General features: G+C 32.5%; 1 non-coding gene across 1 annotated transcript; it reads left to right on the forward strand.

Moving 5' to 3' along the window:
* Nucleotides 1-1,813: 1,813 nt before the first annotated feature.
* Nucleotides 1,814-1,897, forward strand: TRNAL-CAA (transfer RNA leucine (anticodon CAA)). The gene has a single exon. It is a non-coding gene; the product is annotated as a tRNA-Leu (tRNA).
* Nucleotides 1,898-9,197: the final 7,300 nt, after the last annotated feature.

A 9,197-nucleotide genomic window follows, 5' to 3' on the forward strand; every position in this document is an offset into this window, starting at 1 on the left:
GGGGCAGTAGAATTTTGCCCCTGGGTGTGCACCGTACGAGCGCTCGTAGCCGTTGTACGAGCGTTCGTCCGTCCCTTTTTCAGCACTACACCTCCGACTTCAAATTATCATATCTTCCTTGTTTTAAATCTGAATTAGTCCGTTCTTGAATCTAAACTGACCGCGTCGAAATAAGTTTTCCAATGGTACCAATTAGAGCTTCAGATTCCATTTGAAACTTAAGTTATTCAAGTTTTAGTGAGGTAGTATTAGGATTTGGTTGAACCGGAAAGGGGTTTTCTTTTCTTAGCTTCAAGACTTGATATCTTTTTCGTCCGGACTCCAAATCAAGTCATTCTTGAGTCTATTTTTATTAATTTTTTGTTGTCTTTCCAATGGTATGCTTGGTAGTATCCATTTCTCTATGAAATGACCATTTTACCCCTAGGTTCATTCTTGTCCGTTTTTGAAACGTCGCTTCTGCACTTGTTTTCTTTGGGTTCTGTGATATCATTGAGGGTCACCTTGGTGTCTTATAGACAAGTAGTATCTCTAGAAACCATTGTTTTACCTTTTGCATCCGTATTTCGATTCATTGTTGGGTTTATGTTCAGGTCACCGCTAACGCACCGGGTTGGATAAAATTCGGGTCGTCACAAGAAACCTCTGCTCTTTTCTTACTTCTGCATTTCAGACTCGATATCGGGTCAATTTTCAGGTTACTTGCTGACGCTTCGGGTTATGAAAATTTGGGCCATCACATATGCAATATGATCGATGGATTATATCTAATGGTTACCATACATGGTGTGGATAAAATTTCTTACTCCACAGTGAGTAAGACATCACCATTATATATATATATATATATATATATAGAGAGAGAGAGAGAGAGAGAGAGAGAGAGACCCTTTTATTAAAAGTACAAGGGGATGAAGGTGTTTCAAATCATTTATAAATTAAATAATCTATCAAATAATAAAATAAGTTACCAATTTAAATAACTCCTAATATGCTCGGAATTCTTTAAGGTTTAAACAACTAAAGCAAGTTATCAATTCGGAAATTTTCAAAGTTAAAACAACTAAAACTAATTACCAAATAAAATAAATTTATTAAATAATTTATAACTAAAATAATAAAATAATTTAACAAATTATAAAATAAGACCAATTAAAATAACTCCTTTTGGAATTCTTCAAGGATAAAACTACTAAGACGAGTTACCAATTAATTAATTGTGTTTGACAAACAATATTAATTAATTTATGCTTTGATTTCAATTGATTTTTTGATCTATATATAAGTCGATGTATTAATCATGTAATTCTTCGGTGTAAGTGTATATAGTATGATAAATATTTGTATAATTGCGTTTCCTTTTTAGTTTTTTGCTTTTAGATTAATATTTGTTTCCTATAAATTCATATACGTATAGAGTAACTTGAACCAATTTATATATGATTAATTTCACGTAGAAATAGTCTCACACACACACACACACACACACACACATATATATCTCTCGTAAACATATCAAATAGTGTCCTACCCTTCTATTACCTTCTATTTATTTATTTTTTGCTAGACATAGGCCTAAAAATACTTGGAGAGAAAAGCCAATGAAAAGAATTCAAAAATGCTTTATAAAGTTTGTTTTTGGATTTAGGGTCCCATATTTAGAATTACTAATTTGATTTTTGCCTTATCTATAGTAAGCCTAAATTAACTGCTTTTTATTATTCCTTGTGAGGGATAATTTTTATTTGCTAATTCATTTTCTCGGAAGACATGGTATACTATAAATAGTTTAAAACAGACTCAAAGAATGTGTGTCAGGATGGCCGAGTGGTCTAAGGCGCCAGACTCAAGTTCTGGTTCTCGTGAGAGAGCGTGGGTTCAAATCCCACTTCTGACAATAAATTTTTTTATTTTTTTAATGCATATATATTATTATGTATAAATTTGTGCTCCAACACTTGGGGTTTATTTTTGGTTAATAATATAATGTGAAAATGCTATCAAGGTTGAGGGTTCATCAAGTCGACAAACACACACACCCTTTTTGTCCACGTCTAAACTCGAATACCTCCCCTCCTCTCCTCTTTGAAAATAGGAAGATTATACCACTAAGTCAAAGTTCTTTTGATAAATTTTTACGTTATATTATTTTATATAAAAAAATTAAGGAAAATCAGTAAGAGTTCAAATGAAATCTTTGTACTAATTGTGAAAATGGGCAGTTGTTTTTGAGCAAAATAGAGGGAGTGCTAAGAAAAAAATAGAAAGTACTGTGTAATCCAAGAAATACATATAATTGTGCTTAAAACCTTTTGCACTAATGTTTTATAGTCCAAGTTAGGAATCATTTGTGGAATAATGGTTGAGATAGAACATTTTAAAAACCTCAGTTGCAGGAATGTTTTAGAGTCCAAATTTAAGAATCATGAGAAAACAAAGAATTTCTTTTTTCATGTTTGAATTTAGGGTAAATTATACTAAGAGCGTTTGGCTTTTATTACTTTGACCTCCCCTAAAAGTGTAAAATGTCTTTCATATCCTTATTTAATTTAATAAAAACAATATGTCAAACAAAAAGACCCTATTTCCCTTGCCTTTTCTTTTCCCTTCTTGTAAACATTATATTACCAATATATATATATATATTGAAAAAAAGAAACCTAATAAAATGTTATTAACAAAAAAAAAAAAAAAAAAAATATTATTTTTGTAAAATATAATAATGTGAAATTGATATGCAAATTGATACTTTGCATTTTAATGGCATTTCATAATATTTTTGTCATCTCATGTCAAAATTTAGGTTATTGGGGTCTTTTAACATAAGAAAATGGTACTTAGTCAATTTTTTTTATTTATTATTTTCATTATCTTCAGAGGGTCGTGATTAGTGACTATTAATCGTGCTTAGTGATTTCTAATCATGCTTAGTAACTTTTAATCATGATTAGTTACTTTAATCTTGCTTAATGAGTTAATCACTTTTATTGGGGCAATTACTTGATTATGCTTTAGTGGTGGGGGTTGTGGAATAAAAGAGAGCTGGAAGGACTATATGTTAATTTTACAACTTTGGGGGCATGTTTCTTTACTTTGCGAAAGCTGTAACTAGTTGTGTGAGTCGTCTCCAACATGTGTGCTGGAAGGGATAAAAGAAAAGAAAGGAAAACAAAGAAAGAGTTGGCCCAGAGTTAGAGAGGAAGGCGAGAGAAAGAGAAGAAGATAACGAAAGGAAAATAAGAGAAGAAAGGAAGAGAAAAGGGGTAGGGCTGTAATTTCTCCATCATCATCATCATCATCTTCACTTGTTATCTTTAAATTGGTAGGGATTCTCTAGCTTTTCCTTGTTTGTGTGATTTTCTTCTAAAGATTCCATTTGATTGCTGGACTATGTGCTTTTACACTTCTGTAACATCATACTTGTATTTTCAAAAAGGTGTTTGGGTGGTTTGATGAGAACTGAAATTTCCTTATTTTCTTTGATAAGCGTAACTGGTTTTCGATGGGAGTTAAGTAGTACTAAATAAATTTGAGACTAGGCTATTGTTTATGATTGAAGTTCTTTTGAGAAATTCTGAAATGTTTTCTTCATGGTTCATACTTGGGAGAGGAAAGGGGGATGTTCCGAAAATTGAGTAAGCAGGCTACGAGCGGTAGGGTGAAAGTCCCAAAACCAACGTGGAATGCCCTTGTTTGGGTAGGGAGAGTTTGAACCAAACTGGTTTGAAGGGGAAGTGACTGTGTGGGACACTCTTGGATGTACACAAGCTGTTCGTATAAATGATTTATTTAGTGAAAATGGAAGGAGGTCCATAAGGGAAGGAGTTGTGATTTTGGGTTGTTCCTAGGTTTTTGAAATGAAAAATGCAGTGGTTTTGGTACTTCCAGTATATAAGCTTGAAACTATTTTGTGAAGTTATGTTTCTTTGACAAAAGCTTAATTTTTGCGTAAATTGCTTAACTAAATTCTCAATATGCATTTTAAACCTCATTCATGCCATTGTTAGATTATTTCTACCGAGCTATAAAAGTTCACCCCTATATGTTTTACTCCCCGGCCAGGTTTGTTTCAGAGAGATGCTTAAGGAAGAATGAACAGTAATTGATATCTGGTGTTTTCTAGGTACCTAATCTACATGACGAGAGTGTTATTTGGAATTACTTGTATTGAATGTATAATTGTATGTAATAGAATTAAAGATGTAATTGTTATTGACTCGAAAACCTTGGATTATGGTTTTATCAATGGAATATCTTTTAAAATTTGGAATTTTGAGTAGTCTTTTGATATGTTGATAGCGATATTTCAGGATTTTATACGGGTCTCTATTTCTTCCAAAAGTTCAAAAGTTCAAAAGTTTAGTCGACATATTGCCAAAAGTGGCAACTAATGAATCTTTCGAATGGAAATTTTTTTTCATGAATTTTAAATACAAACTCGTTGAAGTTATATATATTTTTTGCTAGAAAGTAAAATAACCTTAGTTTCCTTAAATTCCTAAATCCCTCTAATCATACCTCATATTTCGGAATCAAAATCCGGGGCATGACAACATGCGCCAAATCTCAAGGGAGGTTAAAGTAATGAAGGTCAAACGTTCTACTTGAGTGTAATTTATCCAAACCTCAAAGGAGGTCAATCTAATTTATCCTTGATTTTATATTTCGGATTAAATAAACAATTCACACACACCCCAAGCAAGTATATTGTGATACCCTCCCATTTCAGAACATGGGTTGATCAAGTCCTCATCTAAAACCGGAGGATATCAAACCATTAATAATAAGCAAGCACATAATACAAATAGAATGAATAATAAAATAAATAATCGTTGAAAGAAAACTAAATAATATTTAAGCAATCTTTTGAATCCAAAACTCTGAGTAAATCCCACAAGCTAAAACCAAAATATATTAAACCTCCAAAGTACAACTTGGGAATACATGTCGATAGATATATATATACACACACACTAAAGATTCTCACTGAACTATAGGGTACATTTAACTGTATAGTGGGTATCTCATGAAAAGTCGCACACAAGGTGGTCATGAGTCCTCCTTCTACCAGGGCACACACATCTCTTATATCCAGCTACCCATCTCAATCGGCAATATACATCTCAGTCCTAATCAATCCTGAGACTGCAAGCTCGTATCAGAGAACACATACATACATATATATATATATATATATATATATATATATATATATATATATAGCCATATATTTGACAATGACACAACTACGTATAAACTACCGTAACCATATCCTGACAATGGCACGACCCTATATAAAATATTGTAGCCATATCCAGACAATGGCGTAATAAAATAACATATCCATATCCTGACAATGACATAAAATAGAATGGATTTGACATATTAGCCAGTTCACCTATGCTCATCAATACATCAAAACCATATCCTAACAATGGTCTCAGACTGACAACAAAATAAATCATGTATACGATCATATAATACAGTCATGATCATGATTATAATCACATTATTATCCATTTCAATTGTTATGACAACATAGCAACCATAAATCATATACAACTTATAAGTCATTGAAGTCCATAACACCTACCATGGCAAACCATATATAAAGCTATGGAATGTTCTTATAACTCACAATTTCAGCGACTACAATGGTTATAATTCCAATCCATGCTAAAACATTTAATCACCAAATTTAAATGATTCAAATATGCAATATACAACTTAATTGTTGATTAAATCCCGTGGCATCGTGTATGCTTAAGTTTCATACGATTTAATTCACCTACCATTATTCTTGAGTCATTATAATATGTTTGGGGCCTATATAATTAAATTTGAGGCCAACCGGAACACTTTTAGGGCAAAACAGGCCCCAGTGCTCGAGCACCCCATTACTGAGCTCGAGCACTGAACAACGCTCGAACCTTGTCCAAACAGCGCTCGAGTGTTGTTTCCTAGAAAATAGGGTTCTTCGTAGAAACAACTCGGGAGATCTGTTCTGAGTCCAAAAATCCGTCGTTAAGGGTACTAAAACATGCATCTATGTCCCAATTGATGTCTAACATTAATATGGAGCAAGTATACATAATTTGATCCATTAAAACATAGTTTTAATTCATGGTTTCATAATTTTATCCAAAGTACACACATACACATATATATATACACATATAAACACCTCTGATATAGTTCGATTTAATCATACGACCAGGTTAATTCTTTCTGTTATAAATCTCTAAAGTCATACTAAAGATATATAAAACACAAGATCAAGGGGAAAAAGTAAAACGAAGAGCTTGCCTTATGGTTTCCGGGTCGAAAACCAATTTCCTTTTTCTCCGTTCATCTCCTCCTACGCTGGCGGCCTTTGGGTTGCCGTCATCCTCTCCTATGGGTTTGTTTCAACCCGAGCACAACCTCTCTTTTCAAGGTTCTCTCTTTCTCTCGCAGCCCCTTTCTCTTTCCTAGTTTCTCTCTTTGTTGTCACATTATCCTAAACCTTCCTCATAGACCACACACACACACACACACACACACACACACACACACACACACACACACACACACACACACATAGCCCTAAATCCTAGCTCACGTCTGACAAGTAAATAATAATAATAATAGTAATAATAATAATAATGATAACACAATATGTATATATATACACCACAATACACACACACACACACACATATAAATTCATCCCCATAGGTCTAAGATCCACACCCATCTATGCTTCCTTCAAAATAGTCCAAGACCCATTTAAATAGTCCAAAGACTTAGGCCAATCCATCCATCTCTTCTAAATAAATAAATAATAAATAATAAATAAAAACATTTAACTAAACAAATAAACATTTAAAATTAAACATTTAACTAATTACACAATCAATGACAATTAAGCACATTATACCACACAATCAATTAAATAATAACAACATTAACAATTTAAATCCATGTACATAAACAAATAACCACAAAATCAATTTAAATGCACTTAAAATAAATAAATAAATACCATGGAAATTAGGAGTATTACTGTTGGGAAACGTGCTAGTTTTAAAAACTTTTTGAGGGATTTTCATTCACAGATCTTGATTCATCACATAGAGACAAGTTTTATGCAAAAATAAAATATGATGTATCATTCAATTAACATATTGAATACTTATATCAAAGGTCTGAGAAAACATTTAAATCTTTTTTCTAAAGTGAATGTTCTCACTTATTGTAGATCCTTTAGTAAGACGCCTTCTCCTTGGATCTCCATCTTCTTGGTAATTGTTTTGCCTTTAGGAATCACTCATAAGCCTCCATGAATGACCTTGGAAAACTAGGCTTGTGGGAGCCTCCATTAGATGAGAACATAAACCCTAATTTTCTAGAGAGAGAAAATAGATTCTTTTTTCCTTCTTCTAAAAATCACACCAAAAATATACATAGACCATGTATATTTATAGGCAACATAAAGATAAAGAAAAAGAAATAACAAATCATTCTCAATCTCTAATTCACATGTCTCAAATCTAATATGATTCTAATATCAAGTTGGGTTATGAGTGAGAATATATTGGGCCTATTATTTTATTGGCTACAATGAATTAATAATTGGCCCAGTCCATGGACCCAATTCAATTAATTCATAAATTAATTTCTACTCCACTAAAAGAAATTAATTGAACTCCAATTAAATAATAAATAACCTCTAAGTCAATATTGCACTTTGACCCCTCTATACATAATTAGTTATCGGATAAATAAAGCCATCAATCCAACTACTTAATTAATATATTTATTTTGGTACCTTTGATTATTTCTGGCTCGATCACAATAAAACATTTGTTTAACAAAATTAATAATTTAAATAAATAAATATATAATAAATCATTTTGTCTAAAAACACACGAAGACCTTCGAATTTACTTTTTGATCAACCATAATCAATACAAAATAAACACAAGTAGCAATGATGCAAATATTGAAAATATAACTCTCTAACTATTAATTACATAACTACCCAAAGTGTCGGTCTAAGGATCCCGAAGAATCCGCCGAACAAATCAAAGTAATTATTAATTAATAAAAGAGTCTATACTTTTCTCATACTTAAGAGTCAAATGCCATGACGGTGATAGAGAGCAATTGCATACGACGGCTCTCGCAATATATCTCAACCTAACGCGGATTCAGTTTAAGTCTTAATTAATTATGAGTCCATCCATAATTACTGACTATAAACAATTTATGATTACTATTTATAATCATGTATTGATCGCCATCAAATACATATATAAATATCTCTTGTAATCAAGTGGACACTTTCAATTCTATAATGAATCGAAACATAATACATTGAATTCACCAATTGTATAAAGCATAAATATTTCAGAAACGTCAGGAATATATGTCACTATAATCTAGATAGGAATTTGCTATGCCAGGGCATATAAATCTCAACAGCTCCCACTTGCCCTCATAGCCTATTCAAATTGCACCTAACTCCAATGTTATCCAGATGATGATCAAAATTATTGATCAATGACACCTTTGTTAATGGATCAACAAAGTTGTGTTCCAATGTAATGTTCTAGCTACAAGTACATTTTCTTGCCGGACAATATCATGTAGAACATGATACTTCCTCTCAGTGTATCTTGTTCCTCTATGGAACCTTGGGTCATTGGTTTGGACTACTTCTGTACTATTGTCGCAACATAGCTCAATAGGCAGGCTAATACACTCCACAACCTCTAAATTAGTGAGATCAAACCAATAGACTTCCTTTGCCGCCTTTAAGGCTGTAATGTATTCCACCTGCAGGTTTGAGTCAGCAGTTGAAATCTGCTTAATAATCTACCAACTGATTTCCCCTCCATTAAGTGAACATACACTAAGTCATGAACCTCATAGTATCTACTTCTGATTGAAAATTAGAACTAGCATACCTGATTAGGACCATATCATCGCATCCATAAATGAGTATGATATCCTTGGTCCTCCTTAGGTACTTAATGATATTTTTCACAACAGACTAGTTATCAAGTCCGGGATTGGACTGATATCAACTGACTATCCCTATAATGTAGCGGATGTCCTGTTTGGTATAGACCATGGCATATATGAGACTCCCATATGCCAAAGCATATAGTTCCAGTCTCATTTGCTCAATCTCTTTTGTCAGTTTTGTAAAA

This window comes from Cornus florida, unplaced genomic scaffold, assembly GCF_030987335.1.
Source record: "Cornus florida cultivar Cherokee Brave unplaced genomic scaffold, ASM3098733v1 CherokeeBrave_3.0.0_Hap2_Chr11, whole genome shotgun sequence".
NCBI lineage: Eukaryota > Viridiplantae > Streptophyta > Magnoliopsida > Cornales > Cornaceae > Cornus > Cornus florida.